Raw genomic sequence first — 26,004 nt, 5'->3', positions numbered from 1 at the left:
GAAGAGTCAGGAAGTGGCCGGGCACTGCTACCTTCCTGCCCTCGCTTGTCATTAACAGAAAAAGGCTAATGTCAATGTATATTAAAAATACCATACAAAACGTAATCTTAGGAAAAAGCGGCCTATCTTACACCTGTTGTTTTGTTGTTAATATATGAAAAGGACTGGGCTTTGACACACAGTTCGATTCGATTCTTATTTACAAGCTTGCGATTCGATTGATTCATTGAAACATAAATTAAACACTGAAGAACAGTAAAAATTATAATGAAACTGTTACATAGTGCATATATTTAGCAACATGCCCCTCTCTACAGTTTATTTTTTGATCTGATTAATGAGTTTATGGTCACGGAATATGTTTTTCTGAGGTAAATGTTATGTTATGTGACATTGTTTACAAGCCGTTATATATTGACGTCTTTGTGTGGCTAAAACACTGATTTAGTGTATACATGAGTCATGACACAGGATACGGATTGTTAAGTTCTTCTTTTTCTTTTAATTTACCTTTTAGTTATGTTTATTTTGTGCTTCAACTGGTATTAATGTGGAGGAGATGGTCAGGTCATGTGCACTAAGCACTGCCGCGTCTGTTGAACCAAGGCACTACACCGATCTGTCACTCCAGATTAAACAGTGCCAAAACTGCATTTGTGGTTTGAATACTGCAATACAATGGACACAATTTGAAATCTGAGACTTTGTTTCATATTAAAAGTACCAATGCACAATGCTAATTGCGATTTATTGGATGGGAGGTGCCCTTCAATGTTCTGTCCATTAACTGAACACAGGCTAAACTAATCGATTCTTGGGATATACTGTAATAATCGATATTGTTCCTTAAAAATGAGAATTGATTAAAATCGGGATATTGATATTTTTTACTCAGACCTAATATGAACAGTGTAATTGTGAAAGAAAAATCACCATACAGGTATAAAATGACACGAGGACAGGTAGTATTTTCTCTCTCTCTCTCTCTCTCTCTCTCTCTCTCTCTCTCTTTTTTAGGGTGAGCTGTCCCTTTAAGAAAAGCTAGAGAAACTGATGCAATGTTTGTCAGTGGTTTTGCCTTTGTTACGTGAAACTACAGATGGAGAACTTGCCATGTGATAGGCTTGTTTACATTCAGACAAAGCTACAGATGGCTGAATTAGCATGATGTGTAGAAACATCATGAAGAGATTCTGATATCAGATCTGAACATGACAAGCCAGCAGAAGCCATACGGGATCCTGATCGATTTCCAATATTCTTAGCCCCCTTCTTTCAGTAGAGCTCTTACTAGCCTTGATTCTGATCATTCAGAAACAGGGAAAAACTGTGCATAAGGCTATTCTAACATTAATTAGGCATATACGTCCATCGGTTTGTTATAGAGAAATGCACTACTTGCCTCTGCAGATCATTAAATAACAAATGAAAGAAATTAAGTGTAGAGAATGAACTGAATCCAAATGTGGCCATATTTTCAGGTCATAGTGGTGTAGCTTCATTAAAGACATCTGTCTTGGAATGTATCATTACATTTTTACCCCCCCCCCCCCCCATGACTTAGAGCAGGGGTTTCACTCTTACAGAATTAAGCGCGTCCCACTTAGACTAACACACACACACACACACACACATATATATATATATATATATATATATATATATATATATATATATATATATATACATAAAGTATATATGTGTGTGTGTGTGTGTGTGTGTATGCAGAAGTTGACTGAATGTGTTTATATATGTATGCATGTATCTACAGTATGTTGCTCTAAACTGCTGTGAAATCCACAGTAGGCTTCAACTCTTCTATTTAGCAGAGAAATCAGTTTGGCTGTCCATCACATACACCAAAACAAAATTGTCTCAATATATCTAATTGGAGATTTTTTTTTTTTTTTTTTACTCCATTTCTGTTCCTAGGAGAAATTAAGTATTCCATTCACTGCATAAATTTTCAGGTCTTACTCAAGCGACACTCAGGGGTGTTGAATTTTTTATGACAAAAACGGTCTAATAATTGTTGAACAGATGTATTGTTGAAGAGTGGGCTCCAACAGACCTCATAAAACAGATTTAACATGTTAACCCTGGCTAGCCCTTAAATGACATGCAAAAAGGAGAAAGAACGAACACTGAAATGATGCTAGCATAGTGAAATGGAGAAAAACAAAAAAATAAATACATGATCTAGTTTAATGCTATACTCAGATTCCTTAAAGCTTTGTTAATTGTTTTGATTGTTAAATTTAGAAGCACATCTACCTAAAAAGGTACAGTTATAATTATATGCAGTAATAATTGCGCTTAAAAAAAAAAAGGTTATCTATGAAACATTAAAAAGTTTAGAAGTCAATGATCTGGTGCGATTTAGCACTGTTTTTAAAGTGAAATACAAACTCTTGTTTTATCAGTTGTGAAAATTGTAGACTGTGGTTCATGTTAAAACACTTTCATTGCGTGCAGCATTTCCTATTATTTAAATGTTTTTACCATAAAATTCCATTTTTGAAATGGTAAGTTAAACCTATGTGTCAGAAACAAGTTATGGGTCTTTTTTTGGCTCAGTGGGACTAGAATTAGGTGGCGTGTCAGTGGCAACATTTAAGTTCCTTCATCTAATTTAGGTCTTTTTTCGCTCCCTGACTTGCTGCATAATTTAAGACTGACCCATGCCTGCGCCGATGGCACTGAAGTTTTGACCCATGGTTTGCTTTAATCAGATTCAAAAATACATGAGTTACATGTCAACTGAACTTCCCTCATGTTTACATAATGGGCATCAGCTCTAAATTATCCCACTTCCGAACTTGACATGCATCAGGAGGCTCTGGGAGGCTTTGAGGGTCTGGATAAACATTATCAAAGGTCAGTAATGTAAGTCAACTTATTCCCTACGATGTTAGTCCACTTTCCATCAAGTTTTTTTTCCCCACTCAACCTCTTTAGCATAAGACCTAATTGGCCCTGTCAGTTTTATGATGAAAAAGACTGGAAAATGAGTTAAATTAGTTACAGTATATATTTATTGCATACTGTATATCTTTTGACTTTTGTATGCACAGCATCCCACCAAAGTATATGGACTCCTAAGTTATACCTAAAATATATATCTTGAATGTTATGTTAGGATATAATATGTGTTTTGGTGTGGTTGTTGATGTCAGTGAGTCCTTCTGCAAGATACAATGATATGCCAGTAGGTGGCGACAAGTGACAAGTATTTATAAGTCATTTTATTTGTTTATGAATGAGTCGTGGAATCATTCAATTGGTAATTCAAAATAAGTTGAAATAAGAGAGTACTGGTGTTATTAATTATTTTACTCAATCAATTTGTTTGTTCTAAAATGCTGATTCTTTTAGGAACAATGTTTTGGCTTTGTTTGGGAAAAAAAGTTTCTTGATATTGATTTCCTCCGCATTGAACTGCAATTTCACACATTGTACATCTTTTATATTGTAGTGTCTCACTGTGTTTTTAGCGCCATTGAGCATGAACGGCAAGTTAAAGTCAGGAAGTTAAATGTTAATAACGCGCCTTTTGAAAGACTGCATTGTTTTCAGCGCTGTGTCTTGCGTTTTTATAAGGAAAAACGTGATCTGTCCGAATGGTAAGTTTTCAGCTATGTGGCTCCATTGATGTCCAAGTGCATATTAGACATTCCATGACTGTAACACAACCTGTACATTAGTTACATCTACACTCAACTGAATGGCTACAGCACCATTTATTTTCTCCCTCGCAAGCTTCCCTTTGTTACTGGATAAAGCCATTTAACAAATCCCCATTAATTCTGTGTATGGCAGAAAGATATAATTTAGGTAGCTGTTAATTACCTACAGTATGCCCTGAATAATTTACTGGTCAAAGACAAATTTAATTAAGTCACCGTTCATTGACAACGTGGGTGTGGGAACATTGTAATGCTCATATCTTATGCAACACAGAGAGTAGGTGTAGTTCACCTAAGTGCTTTAATGTTCTCTCTTCTTCTCTGTATTGAAATACCTAGAATACCTCATGACTCCAGTTATCGCTTACCCTTTACAAACAAATTTTTTATTGCTGGTGAAAAGATGACTTCTTAAACATCTCTTTTAAAGGGTCTCTCTCACTCTTTCTTCTCTTCTCAAACAGAAAAGAAAATAACTGGCTCTGTAAGAGGTAGATGAGTACCAGTCTATCACTTTCTTATTGACTTTGAGCTATTTCTTTAGCTTGTATTGATTAAGGCTTGGTTCAGGATACTGGAAGCTAATTCAAGGTCGTCTCATCAAGCCAAACACCCTGCACTCTCCCTGAGTTTTCATTTTTTAAGGGAAAGGCTCTACAGGAGTTTGTTCTTTAACTCTAACTTGGTGCTATGCACTTCAAGAAAAAAACATCATCATACAAACATCAACCCTAAAAAACAAATTAATAAAATGCATAATTCAAAATATGAGTAAAACACATGTGAAGCATATTTTGTTTTTATATCTGGTCATTAACTGTTGCTCATGCAGATTCACCATTGTGGCCAACAGAAAGCTTCTTGATATACACTCACATAAAGGATTATTAGGAACACCATAATACTGTGTTTGACCCCGTTTCGCCTTCAGAACTGCCTTAATTCTACATGGCGTTGATTTAACAAGGTGCTGAAAGCATTCTTTAGAAATGTTGGCCCATATTGATAGGATAGAATCTTGAAGTTGATGGAGATTTGTGGGATGCACATCCAGGGCAAAAAAAAAAGCTCCCATTCCACCACATCCCAAAGATGCTCTATTGGGTTGAGATCTGGTGACTGTGGGGGCCATTTTAGTACAGTGAACCCATTGTCATGTTCAAGAAACCAATTTGAAACGATTCGAGCTTTGTGACATGGTGCATTATCCTGCTGGAAGTAGCCATCAGAGGATGGGTACATGGTGGTCATAAAAGAATGGACATGGTCAGAAACAATGCTCAGGTAGGCCGTGGCATTTAAACGATGCCCAGTTGGCACTGAGGGGCCTAAAGTGTGCCAAGAAAACATCCTCCACACCATTACACTACCACCACCAGCCTGCACAGTGGTAACAAGGCATGATAGATCCATGTTCTCATCCTGTTTACGCCAAATTCTGACTCTACCATCTGAATGTCTCAACAGAAATCGAGACTCATCAGACCAGGCAACATTTTTCCAGTCTTCAGCGGTCCAATTTTGGTGAGCTTGTGCAAATGTAGCCTCTTTTTCCCATTTGTAGTGGAGATGAGTGGTACCCGGTGGGGTCTTCTGCTGTTGTAGCCCATCCGCCTCAAGGTTGTGCGTGTTGTGGCTTCACAAATGCTTTGCTGCATACCTCGGTTGTAATGAGTTGTTATTTCAGTCAAAGTTGCTCTTCTATCAGCTTGAATCAGTCGGCCCATTCTCCTCTGATCTCTAGCATCAACAAGGCATTTTCGCCCACAGGACTGCCACATACTGGATGTTTTTCCCTTTTTACACCATTCTAGGTGTAAACCCTAGAAATGGTTGTGCCTGAAAATCCCAGTAACTGAGCAGATTGTGAAATACTCAGACCGGCCTGTCTGGCATCAACAACCATGCCACACTCAAAATTGCTTAAATCACCTTTCTTTCCCATTCTGACATTCAGTTTGGAGTTCAGGAGATTGTCTTGACCAGGACCACACCCCTAAATGCATTGAAGCAACTGCCATGTGATTGGTTGATTAGATAATTGCATTAATGAGAAATTGAACAGGTGTTCGTAATAATACTTTAGGTGAGTGTAGAAAGTGAGTTCTGTGTGAGCTGTTGATGAGTGGCAATTTATCTTTGTTTGCCAGCGAAATTCGGCTCAAAGTTCACTAGTGTGTCTGCACCTTTGGACAGTTAAGCTCTTTCATGTCTATTTAGTTTGTACTGCATTATCTTTTCAATGCTAAGGATCACACATTTGGTCAGATAATTTTACATTTTTTAATATACTGATACCAAAGAAGACTCAAATCCATAACTAAATGAGCTAATTATATAGTGCATAGAATTTATATGTAAAGTCCTGCAGTTATAGAATAATTAATGAATCAGTTATGTTTCTTTATGATATTCCTTTGTTTACTATAAGACATTTCTTGCCAACTGATATGGATTTATTATGAATTTGATGAGAGAGAGAGAGAGAGAGAGAGAGAGAGAGAGAGAGAAATGCAGCTAATAATAGTTTGAACTTTCCCATTCTCATCTAGCAGATTTAACAAAAGTTAAAGCCATAAAATGCATGATCTGGTGCGTGTGCGATTTCTTTAATTTCTCTGGTTAATTCACATAGCCATTCTCTATACTCCTTGCTTATGAAGAGTACCCCCTAGGAGGAAAAACAATAGACTGCCTGAGTGGCACCAATTGCCTGGGGGCAGGACTTGCTCCATTAGGATCCCCAAAAGGTATCTAGTGAAACAAAGCCAGAGTCTACAGTTGATTGGCAAACAAAGTAGGCACAGGCACTTTGGAATTCAATTGCATTTTACCCATCACCATTTCTGTTCAGCCTAAATTGTGTGCCTGGACTAACAGCTTCTATTAGCTCTAGTGGTGCCTATTCAGGTGCTAATTGAGATGAAACCAGGGTTTGTCAAGGCAATTATAACAAATAGCTGGAAATGGCTGGAGATGGCCTTTGAGCGAGCTAAAACTGTGGAGGGTTATTAATCTTTTAAAGCGGTGACATGAGTAATAAGGGGTAAATTTATCACTGTATCACATCTGCAGAGATTATATGATATCATTATGATTTTTTTTTTATCTTCAAGATACAGGGGAAAAACTTCATGATCAAGGGTTTAGAATTACTTATGAATGTCGACCAGTGCTTAAAATGACCCTTGGAATCTGAGGCATGCATATTTGTATTAGAAAAATGATCATCAGCTTGTTACAAGAATTGTTGAAGTAATAGACACTACTTGTCAAAAGATACAAATCGTTAATGTTTTTTTAATGTTTTTGAATGAAGTTTCTTATTCTCACCAAGGCTAAATGTATTTGATTGTAAAACATTTTACAAATTAAAATAGCTCTTTTCTTTTTTAAATATATTTTAACAAGTGATTTATTTTGTGATGGCAAAGCTGAATTTTCAGCAGCCATTACTCCAGGCTTCAGTGACAAATGACCCTTCAGAAATATTTATTATTTTCTGATTTACAGGTGCATCTCAAAAATTAGAATATCATGGAAAATATCTTTAAGCAAACTTTCTTTTATTCTAGATTCATTGCACACAAAATGAAATATTTCAAGAGTTTTTTGTTGTAAATTCTGATGGTTACGACTTACAGCTTAGGAAAATTAAAAATTCAGTATCTCAAAAAAATTGAATATTTCATTTTGAGCTTGATTAGTTTGATTCATTTTGAGTATAAATACTGGGTACCTCTTGGGATAGTTTAGAAAATGCAACCACAATTATGGGAAAGACTACTGACTTGACAGTTGTCCAGAAGACGATCATTGACAGTCTCCACAAGGAGGGTAAGCCACAGAAGGTCATTTCTGAAAAGGCTGGCTGTTCACAGAGTGCTGTATCAAGTTGACTGGAAGGAAAAAGTGTGGTAGGAAAAGGTGCACAACCAACAGGGGTGACCACAGCCTTGGGAAGATTGTCAGGAAAAGCCGATTCAAGAACTTGATAGAGCTTCACAAGGAGTGAACTGAAGCTGAAGTCAGCGCATTAAGTCACCACACTCAGACGTCTTCAAGAAAAGGGCAACAGCTGTCACATTCCTTGAACCAAGCCACTCCTGAACCAAAAAATAATAATTCACCTGGGGTAAGGAGAAAAAGAACTGGACTGTTGCTCAGTGGTCCAAAGTCATCTTTTCAGATAAAAAGTACATTTAGCATTTCATTTCAAAATCAAAGTCTGGAGTCTGGAGGAAGACTGGAGAGGCACAGAATCCAAAGTCCAGTGTGAAGTTTCCGAAGTCAGTGATGATTTGGGGTGCCGTGACATCTGCTGGTGTTGGTCCATTGTGTTTTATCAAGTCCAAAGTCAATGCAGCCATCTACCAGGAGATTTTGGAGCAGTTTATGCTTATCTGCTGACAAGCTTTATGGAGATTCTGATTTCATTTTTCAGCAGGACTTTAGCACCTGCCCACAGTCCCAAAACCACTTCCAAGTGGTTTGCTGACCATGATATAACTGTGCTTGATTGGCCAGCCAACATGCCTGACCTGAATCTCATAGAGAATCTATGGGGTATTGTGAAGAGGAAGATAAGTAACATCTGACAAACAATACAGAGGAGCTGAAGGCCGCTATCAAAGCAACCTGGGCTTCAATAACACCTCAGCAGTGCTACAGGCACCCCAATCAAGTATTGAGTGCATAATTAAACCTGCTTTGGAGATCTTGAACATTTCTGTTTCGTAAATCTTTTTTTTTTTTTTGATTGATCTTTGAGAAAATATTTATATATATATTTTTTAAATACTGCATTCTTTATTCTCCTAATATGTGTCATAACCATCAAAAAAAAAAAACTCTTGAAATATTTCAGTTTGTGTGCAATGAATTTAGAATATAAGAAAGTTTGCTTTTAAAAAAAATTAAATAGCAAAAAATTAACTTTGCCATGATATTCTATTTTTTTTAGATGCACCTCTATATGCTACCATTCAAAAGTTTGCAAGTAGTATTCAGCAAGGAATACTACTAGCGACTTTTACTTTTTATTCCTCTTTTTTTGTATTGGATCAAATAAATGCAGTCCTGGTGAGCTTAAGAGACTTCTTTAAAAATATTTGGATAAACATGTTTTGGTAATGTATGTTTAAAAAAATATGTTATTATTATAATTATTTTTATTAATTTTATACATTTCAGAGGAAAATAATCCAATCAGCAGTGCAGATTAGACCAAGTTGTGTGTCCATGTGTGTGCGTTTGCCATAGAGTTAGTGAGAATTCCGACGATACCAGTGAAAAACCGAGCAAAACCTCTCACAATACATTAAGCCATGGCTCAACTTAGCAACAATCCATTTCTTCTCAATCTCTGATGCAAGTCTTTACCCAAACTGTATAAATAACACTCCCACCTGGACCTTATTCACCACCCAGTGGCATTTATTAGGAAGTCTTCCGTCTCATTTGCATCAGAATTACCTCTTCAGGTACTGGTGTTAAACTCTCAAGCCAGTGATTCCATGGATCACTTAAACCGAAAGCTTATCAGTGTTATTATAATTTATAAAGGATTTAGGAAATCATATTTTGGAGAATGTTGATCCATAGACCATTCCCGAGGTGTTATTTTCTCACTCCCGTGTTTACCCACTTGGTAGATCGGCATTGTGGAATTTTGCGCTTATCTTTCAGGAAATCCGCTTTCGCCTCAGAGAGAACACTCAGATATTTCCATAAATTACACAGACAAAGTGAGAAATGAAGGTGCTTCACCTGAGGCGACTAAAGAAAGTTTTCTAGAGGTTGCTGAGCACACGTCAGTAAAATCGGCTGTCGACTTTGGAAACAAGTCTGATTGTGTCTTTAAGAGCGAGCTGATATTTTGCTTCCAAATCACTGTTAAGATGTGTGAATGCTTGGTTAGCAAAACTGCAAAGGAGGGAATACAAAGACGTATGCTTTGATTGCTCTGAATATAACTGAAATAATTGTTTAGTGCACCTCTGGGCTGAAAGAACAAAGATTGCACTAAATTCCAATTCCTAAAACAGCAGTTTTTAACCTCAAAGCTGAACCAAGAACTTTTTTAGTGATAAAATACTTTTCCCTTGGTTAATATCTGCAAAACAAGCACTGACAAAAAGATTCAGAAAGGTGTTATTTTAGTATTATTTATGTACTAATATTACAGTATTTATTACTATTTATGTTTATTTTTATAATTTCAGTTTTTATTTTAAGTTTAATTTAAGTGAGTTTGTGATTTCTATTTCTATTTTAGATATTTTTTACTTATTTCAGTTTGGTGTCGAAGCAACAATTTCTTCAATTTCTTAATAGTTTTAGTTAACACTAACAATACTAATTAGTTCATTATAATTTCACTGAAGTGTGCTATTTTGCAAAAACTATGTTTACCATGCAGAAAGGTATATGAGATGTAAACTGGAATGAATCTCAATGTGGTTATGCACTTTAAATGTGTCTTAAGAATGTGCTCTAGTGGATTGGCATCACATGATGTACGTGATTCTCGTTTATAAAGGACATGCAAAATGCAGGTTGCGCTTCAAGAATGCCGTGTTCAATTCACATCACGTCACGACTGTGTACATCCTAACATTACAACAGACCACACATATGAAAAGGAACAAGCGTAATTTCTCTCAAGCAGCATATGTGGTACACATTAACTCTCCGCGAGGAGCGCATCTCCCCGTTCCTCCATCCTAATTTACTGTCTCAATGGACTCTACCTTTCAGAAGGCAGAGTGCCTCTCTACAGTCCACTGTAATGCATATTCCCTTTGTTATAGCGTTAGTGTCAATTCTGACTCAACATGGATTGGCAATTTGTCTTTTTTTTTCTTTTTTTTTGGCATGGGCAATTTAAATGCACTGGCTTTTATGCAAAACATACTAAAATCAAGCATTTTCCACTAAATTGGACATTTTTATGGTTATAATTTTACCATTCTGATGGCAAGAAATGCTGCCCCAAAGGGATTGTGCCTCTTATCTTTTGTAGCTTTCCGTGATGTCTGGATGACAAGTTTCTTTAATATGCATCGAGAATGGCAATTTTGGGAGACTTTTGTCCTCAGATCTTGATGTGGCAGATGCCAGAGGAATTGCCCCCCCCCCCCCCCCTCCCAATTCTTGGTCCTAATAAAAATGTCAGTGCTCTGGAAACCTGTACTCTATCTAATCATGGTTATAATGAAGTGTGGCTGAAATAAATCGGGAAAATCTATATAAAAATTCTAAACACAGAAATGAGCTTCAGTATTGTGTTCAGTGTAATAGGATTATAAATGAATAATTGGGAAATGGATAAATAAATATAGAGTCATTTCATTAGATAAAAACAACCATCTAATTTACCATTCGGTTTGTCAGAGTAATTCATGAAATAGCTTCTTTTGGTTGTATGCAAATGCATTAATATGTAAAGCGCATGTCTGATTGTAGTTGGTATATGATTCACCATAAAGACAAAAAGACATATTCAGAAAAGCAGCTTTAGAAACATCTTAGATGGAGAAATATTTGTTGGCATGATTCTGCTATGATATGCTATTGTTGAAATGCAAAATACAAGGAAAAGTCAGTGTTAGAAAGTTTAAGGAATGGTTTACCCAGAATTTTCTTTTCTCTGCCTCATGTGGTTCCTAACCCACAACTTGTCAAAAGAAAGTTGAAAATAAAATTTGTTATGGTTATGAAATAAGTTTGCTCTTCTTCCTGCCATTTCAATGAACAGAGACTTCCAAGATTAAAACAGGACACAAAAGCACCATCAAAATTATTCATACTTGTGTGATATATTCCTATTATTCTGAAGCCATACAAGGCTGAAATTAAACTTGCCATTGACTGAAAATCCCAACATAGTTCTGCAAGAAGCAATCATGAGAATTAGTAAGTAAAATTTGCCGACATAATTGCAGTCATATGACTTGGAATATAGTGCATGAGTCACATGGATTGTGTCCTTTTTTGAAGCTTGAAAACTTCAGCCTCCATTCATTGTAGCTGTGTAAAAAAAAAAAAAAAAAAAAAAAAAAAACCCCTCCAGGACAGTTTTCTCCTTACTTTTGTGTCCTTTTTTAAAGCTTGAAGACTTCAGCCTCCATTCATTCATAGCTGTGTGGGAGGAAAAAAGGCATCCAGCACAGTTTTCTCCATTTGTGTTCTCAGAAGAAATAAAGTCATGTTGGTTTGAAATGATATGGACAAGTAAATGGTGGGAGACCTATTGCTTTAGGTTAATAAAAAAAAACAGTTCATACAAATAATTTCCTCATAATCTTGCTATTGCCAATACATCTCACAACATTGTAACACAGAAGGTAATTTCTCCAAGGTCATCTAACATGAAATAAAAATAAAAAAATAAATAAAGCTGTTACAATTCCATTCAGCGTGCTGTGTGTTCAAGCTTCAAGGTTTGGTCCACTGTCAGTATTATGAGAGATATGAGAGCTCAGTGCGTCAATCAAAGCCAGAAGGAAGCGAGGGGTGGGGTGCAAACTCATTTGCATAGCCCTCTGTTAACTTTATTGGGATGGGTGGGGTAGATGTTTGAGAAGCCCTGCCTCTCTAATACAGCTCCAGACATCGCGCTCAATCTCTGTCCCTCATCCCAGTTCTCTCGCAGGCACAATTAAAAATGTATAAGGCTGCAGCGAGGATGGATTAGATGCTGGTCTCCCACGGCTGCTGATCTGGAGTGTGAAGCTGTCACAGAGGGGGTTAGAGCGAAAGGTGTGGGCAGGAATCTCATGACGACAGAACTTCTATAGTCCCAGCGCTCCAGACCTTCTCACTTGGCACCCCCTCCCACCCACAGAACCTACTCGTCCTGCTTCCGAACGGATTACCCGCTTTTGCTTTTATTTACTGATTCTCCCCCAGGTGTCATCCCTCACCTGTCCAATACAGTGAGTAGCCTTTCATCCACCGCCCCCTCCCCCCCTTCCCAGAGACTGCTGCCTGTACCACCCCTGCCAACAGCATGCTCACAGCTAATCAATCTCACCCACTTTTTTTCTTTTTAGACCCACCCTCACCAAAGACGTGGATGTGTCCCGCAAGATAAAGTATCATTCTATCATGTTGGGTTACTTTAGGTTGAATATGTATCAGGATTCCACCTTGCCGAGTGGGTTTCCCTTTTTTTTTTTGAACAGGAGGGAGGAGGATAAAAACAACCGTACTCCATCAAACACAGGAAGTGAACTGATGATGTGTATCTGTATAAGTCTGTATGCAGTAAGTGTGCGCATACAAAAAAGGAGTGTGTTAAAAGTAAGACCCTCTTTTGAGTTCTGATACAGTCTTAAATAATTTATTATTGTGCTATTTCATGTTACTGTGCTTTTTAAGATGTGACATGCTGATGGATTCTGAAATAAACAGCAGAATTGGGCCAAAAACATTGTTTTTTTTTATAATGTTCTTTTTAATTTAAATGGACTGCAAAAATAAGTTTCCTTGTTAGAGACAGCACATGTGGGTTCCAACTGCAATAAATTGGTCAAATCTTCTAAGAAAAAAAAAAAAAACATTATTTATTGTCTTTGAGCTGTTACTCTCCACTCTAGTCTCTCACATTCACAGATTTTCACAGTGTTAAGCTGATCAATGCATTTTCACCCCCCGTGAGTGCTGGGTTTCCCAGCTGTCAGGTTATGTTATCCCTGATGGGCCAGATATCCTGTGCTCAGAGCACCTGCCACTTATTCTGGTCACCCAAAGGCCTACTATAATGTCTTTACTGTCAGGATGCAGGTATGATGGGAGTACGTATGACAGAATGCGTCGATGAGCTTGCTTATCACACATTGCTTTTGACTAAAAGCAAAGAGGGGAAGCAAAGGAAGTCATGTGGTTTTATACAGTATAGTTCACTACGAATTTGCTATTGAAAGAGATTTCCTGTTGCAGCAACTGTGTACACGGCAATCGAAAGCACTTTATGAAATAAAAAGACCGGCACCACACACATATTAGCTTTCATTATTTATATTTATATATTATTTCCCATTTTGTTTACATTTCTGAATATTGAAAACATACCTGGACATGTAAACGTAAAATCAAAGTCTATTAAGTAGGATACATCCCCCAATATTCAGATTTGTGGTTGGCCAATGGTTTTTCTTTCATTCTATTTCCTAATTTTAAACCATCACATTTGGTCTTCTCATTCCCATGTGGTTGCAGCATTGACGTCAACTGTCTTCAAAACTTTGGAAACTAAAATGAAAATGTGAAAGGAAGACAGACAGAGGTTTGCTAAACATCCAAGATTATGAAGAAAAATAAGCACTGTCAGTCATTACAGTCAATCAGACTTGGCTTTCTCTTTCTGTCTTACAGGAGGAGGACAGGGGCCAGTCGTCCAGATTCACATTGCAGCACAACCTGCTCCAGCCCAGCCTCCGCTCATTAGCCAGCCCTGCTAAGATGGAGGTGTCTTCGCTTCCGAAGTCTCCGCTTTGACATTCACACAGTGCTTCCAGTCGATCAGGTCCCAGCTCTGATAAATTTGCATCTCTTTGAATTTGACGCTGAAAAAAAAAAGCAGCGAAAAGAGGGAGGGGAGAAAAAGGGCCCAGCCACTAGATTAAATTTTGCCGTCTAGAAAATGAGAAAAAAGGGCCTCTATCTCCTGGAGTCTACTGGGAAGATCTTTATTCTGATTCTTGTTAGAATTGTTTATCACAGTGACAGAGCAGGCCTGAGCAGAGATAAAGGCAGTGCTCCATCACGCGCCCTGACAGTCGTAGGACATGCAGTGGAATGAAAGAAGCCAGGGAAATATTATTAATAGATGCTGACTTGATTTGCCTCGATTGCACGTCAAGAAGAGGGGGCCATGGCTTGATTGCAGCCTATGAAGTTCTGTCCAAAAGGGAAGCTATTTTTCATTAAGTGATAGAAGTCTTTTTCTTTTTTTGGGGGCTCCCTTTTGCTTTCCAAGGAGCTGATAACTTATGCAGTTTATTCTAACCGTGCTGATTTGTGTCAGTGAGAAAGAGAGTGAGGGAGAGAGACAGAGAGAGAATAGGGCTTATCTCGTCTTTTATAAAATAAACCGCCTTTCCTGGTATAATGTTAGTTTTGGTGCAAGTAAGGAGCTTGCATGCACATTTGGTCTGTTCTTGTGATCTACACGCATGCAGCTGCAGTGTGGTTGGGGCAATGCTGTGAAAAAAAAAGAAAAAAGTATGCATCACTGTAAAGTCAATATTCACAGGAATAAATGCAATTATTACAACAATATCAGACATGCATACTCCTAGAAAACCAGTTGTGCAAATCCGATTGAATTTGCACATGTGCAATAATAATTCACAGTGGGTATAATAAGATTTTTAAATAGATGTGATCAATATCATTATGTTTGCACTGTTTTGTAAATACATACATGGGCTTTAACTGTGAGTAATTTTGGCCGTGTTTTTTTTTTTTTTTTTTTTTTTGAATTTTCAAAGTTACTATTTATTGTATCTTTACAAATGTTACATTATTTTTTATAATTATCACAATTATTATGTTTTGTGGAAAAACTGCATACTTTTTTGACGTGCTAAAAATTTAAGTTAGCTCACAATTTATGCATCCTAAATTTTCACAGTTTTTCAAAGTTATACTGTACCTTGATTTTTTTATTTCTTACATCACATGTCATTTCTTATTATTAAAAACAAAAAGACTTAAAAAAGGTAACCTTTTTAAGTGAAAATTGCTAGACTAATAGACGTGATGTCACAACTGTCAGAATAAGTGTAAATACTTAAATAAATAAAAAATCTGCAGACAAATATTAAAATGATTTCTGATGCATCCCTTTTTTTATTTATAAAGTTATAAAAATATTAGATTTTTGTGATTGATTTTCATTTTAAAGATTGAAAGTCAGGGTCCGGAATAAGGTTCAAAAAATTTTTTTATGGATAATGCACTTGAAAAGTATAACTATAAAGGCATGGTTAAAAGTTTTAAATGACTTAATATGACATTCGTAATGAAAAGAAAAAAAGTTAAAACTTAGTTTTAATAAGGATCAACCCCTGGGACATAATGTGTGTGTAGCTGAAGAAACTCATATATTCTGTGTATTAAATGTGAGGCAGGCACTTGTGGGGTTGTCACAAGTGATCTCTTTAATGAGAATGAAAATGTGTTTGACTAGCACTGTGAACGCAGGGGCGGAAGGAGAGACAATAGGGGCTTATAATTCATGGGGTTTAGTTGGATGCCGTGGGTTTGTGAGGTGCCGCTCTTGCTGTGGCGGGCTGGAAAACACACACGCACACACACGTACACACACACCTGTCATGTGAACAGAGGAGGTGGTATTGTTTAAGGCTAGACAGATGGAAGTCTAAAACAGGGTAAACGAAAACTTAAAACCACCCAGCTTTGAGCATTTATTTAATAAGGACAAACCACGTTTAAATCAGTTTGTTTGCTGTGTGATCACACTGTAAATTATTCAAAACCATGTATGTTGATTTTTAAACAGACAAGACCTCAATATTTCATTCTAGTGTTAACCTGTAAGAAATTGTTTTCATGCTTACCATGCTATGTTTTGCTGTAAGTTGGCTGTTATATATTAAAGTACCATACAAATATACTAAGTGATTTTACAGAATTTTTTAATTTGGCAATGATAATTTTTTTTGTTGACAGCAAGTTGCTGTTGATTTAACTCAAACTTTTTAAAGCATTTTTATTTTTTTCATTACAGATGGTGCAAAAGCACTTTGAATTCATAATGGACGTCTTATTTTTACAGTGCCAAGAAAAAGTTCATTTGTAAATGTTAGCCTCTCACACACTTTTCCTGCGTTTTCAAGCTAGACATGCATAAGTGTGACACAATTGATTTTATGTTTATATTCCTCCTCTCTACCTCATCTCACCATGGAGATGTTTTATTGTATTTGTCAAAGGTTTTCCTGGAAGGAATTCCTGCCCTTACAAGTTCAGTTTAATTCAGTGCATGATGAAATGCACATGTAATGTTAACCTGGGTTAACAGCTTCAAATGAGCTATTAAATTGCTCATACAGAGACAAATTTTGAATGCTATTCAAGTGGGTCTTTACAAGTGACTTTTCGTCTCTAATATGTTCTCAAGATATGTGAGAATACTACTAATTATAATCTTTAGTAACATAGCGACTCTCACCAGTGCCTCACTGGCTCTCACTTAAGTAGATCTGTACATTAAGTGGAACAATGGCCGTGTAGTTATCAAATGTCTGATTTCATTTCTCTCACACTGTTCCATTGCTGCAAATTTGCACCGTAAAGAGCTGCATCAGCATATTCCATATTGTAGCAACATTTCCAGTTGTCCACCCATGTTGACAGCTCTTTAAAGGAATAGTTCACCAATAAATGAAAATGAAAATGTTTTCACACTTCAAGACCTAAATTGGAACAGATGTGGAGAATTTTAGCATTTTATCGCTTTCTCACCAACCGATCCTTTGCATTGAATGGGTGCCGTCATAATGAAAGTTCATCAGCTGATAAAAGCAGCACAATTATGCACATGTAATGCAAGTAATCCACAAACTGTGTGTTTATAAGAAACAAATCCATCACTAAGACTTTCTTAATTGGACCCATGTGAAAACCCAGCCAAAGTCATTTTTTTGGTGATTTACTGTTTCTATATAAAACCATCCTTCATAAGGTAAATAATATTTTGTGAAAATATAACACTGATATCTTTATTACTGACTGAGTAAGACCATGTCAAAGATTGAAATCCTAGTTAAATTAATGTTTGAAATCAAAATTTGATGCTTGTTATCTCACATCTCTTTCACAGAGAGGGTCACAATGCTTTCTTCAGTGAAAAAGCCATCTCAAATCAGGAAAGACAACTGCACAGATCAAGTGCTGTTTCCAAGCGAAAAGAGTTACAAACAAGTATGCTGATGCATTTTGAAATGACAACATAAGATGGAGGGGTTTTTTTTTTCGTTTTTTTTTTTTTTTTTACTGGAATAAGCATTTTTATATTATATGGACTGGTATTTTGGCTAGAAACAAGTGTTTAAAGTCAAACTTGCTGATTATTATTTCATTCTGACGGCACCCATTCACTGCAGAGGGTTCACTGGTGACAATGTAATGTAATGCTAAATTTTCCCAGATATGTTTTGATGAAGAAACAAACTCACTGAAATCTCTGAAGGCCTCAGGTTGATTTCATTTTGGGGTAAACTGTTTTATTACAGAATAGATGTTTTTGATCGGTCACTTGGACAAATCTACACTTTTTTCTTTTATTTTCAGCACATATCAACAGCATACTTTCATTTTCTTTTCTTCCCCCTCAGTACTGTTCTTCATCTAAATGGGATTCAGTTTGTGTATAGCACTTGTCAATCATTTTGGCAGTCAATTTTTTTTTTGTAATACTGTACTACAGTAAAATTGTAATACTGCATTTTAATCCTTTTGTTGTCATTTTAATGGTTACAATTTCATAGCACAGAAACCTGAGTGTTGCAGCACGGAACGAAAATGAATATATTTTATATTGTGACAACAATGTTTTTTTTTTTTTTCAGTGTGTCGAAGTAAAGATCACCACTGTAAGTGAAACTTTTGAGGCAATTACCTTGACAAGTAAGTGATTTTATGACAATGTATGATCAATGTAGTTCTTTCACTACAAAAGGGATACTGTGTTCTGTCTGATTCCAAGCTTTCATGAACAAATCGAAATGAATGAGACCTGCTTGAATGGAAATTGTACTTTCATTTTACTTTCTGAATGGGAAAGAGAACTTTCTGAAAGTAATTAGCCAGCAATTTTCATTCGGAAAGCTGATGTGTTTGTATATATAGCAGGGATTAAAATTCCTCACTGGCAATCTGGTTTTTTTTTTTTATGTTACCTGGAAGTTTTAGGATATGAACAAAAGAATATTCTGCTGTCATTAAAGCAAATGAGAAATAACGAATACAAAGAAATTAAAAAATGTATTTGGTAGCACTTTATTTTACAGTCCTGTTCCTCATGTACATACTATGTACTTATTATAGTAATTATAATAACTATGTAATAACTAGGTACTAACCCTGAACCTAACCTTACCCCATGTGGTAGTACCTTGTATTACCAGAACTTTCTTAGATAAATACACTGTAAGTACACTATAAGTACACGTAAGTACACATACTGTAAAATAAAGTGCAACCATTCATTTTAAAACATAAATCTGCAAATTAATTAAAATTTCACCAGCACGAAAAAAAAAAAAAAATATGTATATCACACATCCTAATATATACCTGAAATATGATCTGAAATATTTCCTTGAAGATTTGTATATGGTGTTCACGAGTTTTGCAAGGTATATTGTAAATTGTAAATCAATTTCTATGTAATTCATTTACGGTTGTCAAGGAAGACGTTCTGACCTTACATACTAATGGATATTTAAACTTGAAAAAGACACAGGGGAGGAGAGCGAGTGAAAACTAGAGTAAGAAAGGGAGAGAGACTATAAGAATGTATACGAGCTGTGCTTGCTTGATGAATCACAGCAGGGAAGATTTTATCCATGTTATACGCTGCCATTTTATCAATGTAGCAGTAGGCTAATAGTCATATAATGTAACAACGCTAGAAATAGTCCATGATTTAAAAACCCATTCCTGACAATCTTGGATAAGCATGTTTTGGATTACTATGCAGACTCTGCTAGACCTTCATCTGATCATAACTTGTTTTTACATGGTAAAGAAAGGTAGAATATTTGTTTGTCTTCATTCAGATGAATAGGAAACCACTGAAATGAAAGAGAAGGGAAGCCCATTTTTCATCGCACCATAAAAAGCATACTTTCAAAGCCATGAAATGTCATTTTGAATTTAAAAGCATACACGAGTACTAAATATTTTCTTATGTTGTTGTTGTAAGTAAATGCATATGCTTGTACAAAAAGTGATTTTAGGCAACTAGGCCAACTTTGTGGTGGCCTTGGATAAAAATCTCTCTCTGGAAAATGTATGGTATTAGAAATGAAGTAATGAACTATAGAGTAATACAAAGCGGAAAGATTTCAAAGCTGAAACAATGTACCAGTGAAATAGTCTCTAATCATGTAAATCACACACAGGCCATATGAAAAACGTCTCCACTGTTAATAACAGTGTGTTAAAGGTCAGCGTCACTGATATCACGTGCAAACAGTAAGAGGAAAGAAAGAGCACTATTTTTTCCAACCACAAATGTCATCTCTTTGATCTCTCGTACATTTGAGTTTGCCCTCAAATGTACAACTGTGTGCTCATGGGGGCTCTTTTTAACAGAAAAAAAAAAACATGCAGAACCGTTAAGAATTTTGTGTGTGATATTTTAGCATCTTATTCAGTATCTGTGCTGGTGCACATTAATATTGACACAGACACACACAACTTTATATTACAACAAAAACACATTAAATTGTGAAAGCTTGTTTCTGCCACAAGATAAAAAAAAAAAATACATGTGTTTTTTTGTCTCACAGTTCTTCACTTTCTCTTTCTCTCTCTCTCTCTCTCTCTCTCTCTCTCTCTCTCTCTCTCTCTCTCTCTCTCTCTCACACACACACACACACAATTTTGGGTATAAATCTCACAATATATATATTTTTCCACGCAATTCAAAATTGTAAAGGCAGAATTCTGAGAACGTTGGAATTGTGAGATATAATCTTGCATTTGTGAGAAAAAAAGCAATTACCTTTTTTTGATGCAGAAAAAAAACTGAATTATGAGATGTAAACAGGTTTGAGAGACAAAAAGTCAGAATAACAAAAAAAAAGTCTGACTTGTAATAAAAAGCAATTACCTTTTTTATTTCTTATTCTGTGGCTGAATGGGCTTTTATATTATAGTAATTAAATGTGACAGTAAGATACATATAATAATATAGATTATAGAAGATTCCTATTTCAAATCAATTCTGTTCTTTTGAACTTTCGACTCATAAAAGAATCCTGAGGAAAAATAGTGTATCAACTTTGATAATAAGAAATGCACTTTCTTTAACACAAAATCATGTGGAGTAATTGCTGAAAATTCAGCTATGCCATTACAATAATAAATTACATTTTAAATGATATTCAAATAGAAAACATTTACTTTAAATAGGCTTCTTAATTCATAATTTAATATAATTTTTATTGTATCTAACATTATTCATTTAACATTTTACAGACCTCAAACTTTTGAATATATACGTGATGGTAAATTTCATAAAGAACAAATGCTTGCTTTTAAATGTCTCTCCTGTTTTGAATGATTGATAGATTGCTTAAAAATACATTGTTTTATACTTTGACGCTGAGGATCTTGATTGAGGCCGGTGAAATAGCCCTGAATGACAGTCTTAAGACTCCTTAGTCTCCATCTGTCAATGTTGGTAATGTTAAAACAACTGTAGCATCCAGTTCTGCCATGTCCCCCTCCTTTTTCTTTGTGCGTTTGAAGTGCTATAAACAAAGGGGAGTCCACATCACTTTTATAATAGCCCATAGTGTTACAAAGGGCCCAATACGTTATCTTGACAGCGGAGGGAGAATCTTTTTGTTTGAGTAGTGTACTGTTGTCATGCACACACTGGCTCAAAGTACCCGCTCTGCTCTGCGGGAAAGCTGCTTCTTCCTCTGCTGTATTACATGCCTGCTACCATGCGCAGGACACGTGGATCAGGTGAAATAGCCATCTCTATATGAGTCCTTTAGTATGATTTGCCCCATACCTTTAGAAACAATCTCTCTAATATCGTACACTCTGTATGACATGTGTCTGTGGCGTATCTCTGGCTGAATTCCACATCCATGAGGTATAAAACATGTTATTAAAGCAGCTCTGTCCTATTTTTAAGTTTTTATTATTTATTTTTTTCTCACAATTGTTTCACATATTCGCACAGATTGTGATCCTGGTGAACTTGTCCCAATATAAACAGCTGATAAAGTGATTTCAGGCCAGACCGAGAGGTCAAAATATGATTGAAATCGCTAACATTTTAAATCCAATAGCCACATGAGCTATTGCTTTTATAAATGGATAAGACAAGTGATTTGATAGCATTAAGGTTGTATGGGACATTACCAGACGCCAATGACCAGTAAGAGGATTTTGACATTGCATAAACCTGTGACCATCTCTAGATATTAATATAGACAGGGTGATTGCTGTATGTCACAGGTAGTTGATGCATAACGTGTCCATGGCATCAGAAATGTAGAAACGTTATGAATGAAATGTAGAAAAATATAGATTTTCACACAATTATATTATATTATATTATATTATATTATATTATATTATATTATATTATATATCTGGACTGGATAATAGTAATAAGTCATATTTCTTCAGCAACTATATTTAATGCTGTTACTGGCCTATCCACTAGGGGAGCCCTACTCTTCAGTTCTTTACAGTACAAACCCTTTTACAGGACATTCATATGTTCAAATCATAGTCAGTACTAATCGGAGGACAGCGGAAGTCAGTTTTAGTTCACAATCTGCAGTGATCAAAATTCATATTTAATTGAATCATCTATGTTGTCATTGTCCTTTTTTCACAACATCCCAGTTAAAGCAAAGCTTAAAGTACATAAAAGTTAAGTTCTAATAAAAGTAAAAACATAATATAGGTATTTTGAAAAATGCATTTTTTAAATTGACTTTTAATAAATGTATTAATAAATATTAATAAATAAATATATATATTTTATATAATATATAATATTCTAGTGGAAGAAAAAAAGTATAGTCTAATTAAATCAAATAGACATACAAACCTAATGTATGTATTTTGCATACATGCAACTATGTTTTAAAACTGCTTTTTAAGTCCTTCTATGTGATTCTCTCTTTCATCACTTCTCTTCTCTTCTGCCACACCTTCTCTTCTCCTGGTCACTCAAGAATTTCCCCAGCATGCATGTTTACACACTTAAATAAATATATAAATGTATAGTGTACGCCGAGACAATCCCATGTTGGTCTAAACATGAGAATACATCCATTCAAGCATTAAATGCTGGTACGAAGAAAGCAGGCAGAAGAGATGCAGCCCTCTCTGCTCTCCAAGACGCAAACTGACAAAAGAGGGCAGTATGATGACATTGACAAAGTGGACAAACTTTTAATCTTTGATTCCTTGCCAGTCGCTGTAATGGCTCTCTCTGTTTGTGTGAGTGTGTGTGTGTGTGTGTGTGTGTGTGTGTGTGTGTCTGTATAAGCGGGGTGTTTTGTTTAAACATAGAATGTTGATGAAAAGAACTGAAATGAAAAGTGGACACTTCAAAAGATGAGGCAAAATCAAGGACTTACTTTGTCTTTATTCATAGAGTACAGCCAAGATCAAATGTTTATTGAACACAGAGATAACAGCACACCTTCCAAATTTAGCCGCTGTCAGCATCACCGTTCATTCTGGGGGTTTTGCAGACAAATGTGAAACCTCAGAATTAAAATATATACACCTGTAGTTAAACAAAAGAGCTTCATGGGTTTAAAAATGATGTTTGAATTAACCAAATTTAACAGTGTAACAGTGGTGTTTTTTTATTTTTTGAGCTAAGGTCAACATTGATAGGAATTATTATATTTGTATTATTATTATTTTTTGTGAATTAAATGCATTTTAGTGATATAAGAATAGCATTCAATCATTCAGGTTGGTTAGATTTTTTTTTTATATAAGGTTTTTTTATGTTTAGCATTTTTAATATGTTTATTACAATTTAAAACATTTGCTGTTTTGAATATATTTCAAATTGTAATTTATTAATGAAATGGCAAAGCACTGTCACCAGTGCCACATGATCATTCTAATATGCTGATTATCTGCTCAAGAAACATTGCTTATTTTTGTCAATGTTGAAAACAGTTATATATATATATATATGTTCAGTTATTTCACTTTAATAGCCTGGAAAAGGTCCTGCACATTGCCATTAAAGTAAAATGACTCAACCTAAGCATGGGAGCTTGACAAAAATCCTAATTTTAGATGAAGATTTCAGATGGCACTTAGAGGCTTTTGCATCTGAACTCTTCATATATATATTTGTAACTATGGTACTTTTTTATGGTAACTTTTATTTGACAAAAATCCTTTGTGACATTTTAAATGTCTTTGCTGTTACTTTTGATGAATATAATGCATCTTTTATGAATACAGTGATTAATTTATTAAAAATAATTACAGAGCTTTGGAACAGTAGTGTATGTAATGTTGTTTTGTAAATACATTTATGTGTAGACACAATTTATTTTTGTCATCAAAAATTTTAAGCTTTTAAGCATAAGACACTTGACAATTTGCCGCAATAAAAAAAAAAAAAAAAACTGAAAACCCGGCCCAACCAGACTTTAATGGAAATGTTCTTTAACACTTGTTTACTCAACTGCATTTAAAAAAAAAAAAAGATTTTGGAATTTTAACTTGGAGGACAAAATAAACAAAAGTATCTTGATTTGCAGCCGTTATAAACTAGATGTTTAACCACTGCTAGAGAAAACAAGCGTGAGTGTAATTAAGCTGCTGACTTTTGAATTTGTCAAGTTATTGAGATCTTCCCTGTGTGACAACTGTACACGGTTTGGAATAGCTTATATGATATGTTTAGGAATATTCTCCCTGCTCTCTCTCTCTTTCTCTCTCTCACTCTTTACGAGCAAGTAACTGGTGTTATATGGCAATGATATTGTGATTGGAGGTTGTTGCCAGAGCTTAACGCCAGCTCTCTCTCATAGTGCCAAACATTCTTCAGATTTCATTAGGTGAAAGCACATTCGCAAATGGCGTATTATGTCACGTAGGATGTGATTCCTGCTCTGATTACGTTATGATCCATCAGGAATCCACACAATCGAATGCCAAATCTCAGTGATGCAGCATTTTCCGATAAAAAATAAATATGTTCAGGGCATCAGGGGGTTCTCCTTGTCCTGGAAGTGTCTCTCTCTCTCTCTCTCTCTCTCTCTCTCTCACACACACACACACACACACACACTTAAAAAAGATTTCTCTTTTGCTCAGTCATTCTCTTTCTGTACCTGTGAGTGCTGACACTCTGTAGTTTGACCTGACAGAAAGACGTATGAAAGGCCATCTGACATTCACATCCACACCTCTGATGACTTATGTCTGGTGCGAATATTATAATAAATCAACTTACTCAGTTTATTTTATGCTGATGCTTCAGGATTCTTGGAAATTGTTTGCAGATACTTGGTTTTGCAATGAGAAGTAGAGTTTGCAAAACAGAATGACTGCAAAGGCCGTGACATCTTGTGGATTCAGGTCAATGATGTTCATCTGTTTATTCAAAAATACATCTGAAAATGTCTTGACTACCCGATTCTATGATTAAGGTGTTAGTTTTAAAATGTTAGTAAGATTTTTATTAATTTATTATGTTTTTTAAAAGTGCTTTTACCTTGAAAATATATTTAAAAAACTTTAATGATGGTACACTCACATGCTTTCAACGTGTGAGGAAAATTGTATACCATTTTCAAGAAAAGGTTTAACTTGATGTCTTTGCTGCATAGTCATTAAATTGAAACCTATCTGTAAAATGGCATAAAAGTGTTTTGAAACCTTTAGTATCCAAAATGAATACAAAGAGTATATTTCTAAGAAATCGACTCAACTGTATCTGTCCTTCCTTTTAAAATAATTTGTATTTTTTATAAACATTCTCATATATCATTGAAACATTTGATTCAATGATTCATGACTGCTGTAAGCTAAGTTGATTGAATTTTTTGATGATGATTATCATCACACACAAAACAGGTTTTAAAATAGATATGAATTTCAAGTGCAGTACATTTATGCAATATGAATTTCACCAGATCTCTTTTGTCTGAAAGGGTTTTTAGTGCAACCGTTCAGTGGGACCTGGGAGGAGGCCTGAGGTAATACATCACATTGCTCTTAAAGTAGCCATCAAACAGTGGGCGAGGGCCAAGTTAAGCAATGTTCGTTGTCCGTGAACAGGGACTCACTTTCAACCCGATCCTAAAAAGCTTTGTAAAGTGAATCAGCTTAATTGAATTCTGTAGTCCCGCTTTTCCGAGGCCCGGAAGATAGAATGTGAATTTTGTGTTGATGCAAAGCCCAAATGATTTTCGCTCCATTTTACTTTTTCTTTCAGAACCGTCTCATAGTAAAGGGGATTTCAGAAAGCATAATCCGACTTAAGTTAAGAGTATTCTTTCACTAATTCACGAAATATATGAACACTCTATATCTTCAATTA

This window comes from Carassius carassius, chromosome 32 (genome assembly GCF_963082965.1).
Source record: "Carassius carassius chromosome 32, fCarCar2.1, whole genome shotgun sequence".
In the NCBI taxonomy this organism is placed as follows: domain Eukaryota; kingdom Metazoa; phylum Chordata; class Actinopteri; order Cypriniformes; family Cyprinidae; genus Carassius; species Carassius carassius.
The sequence above is the reverse complement of the archived record's forward strand: the minus strand, read 5'-3'. Positions refer to the sequence as shown.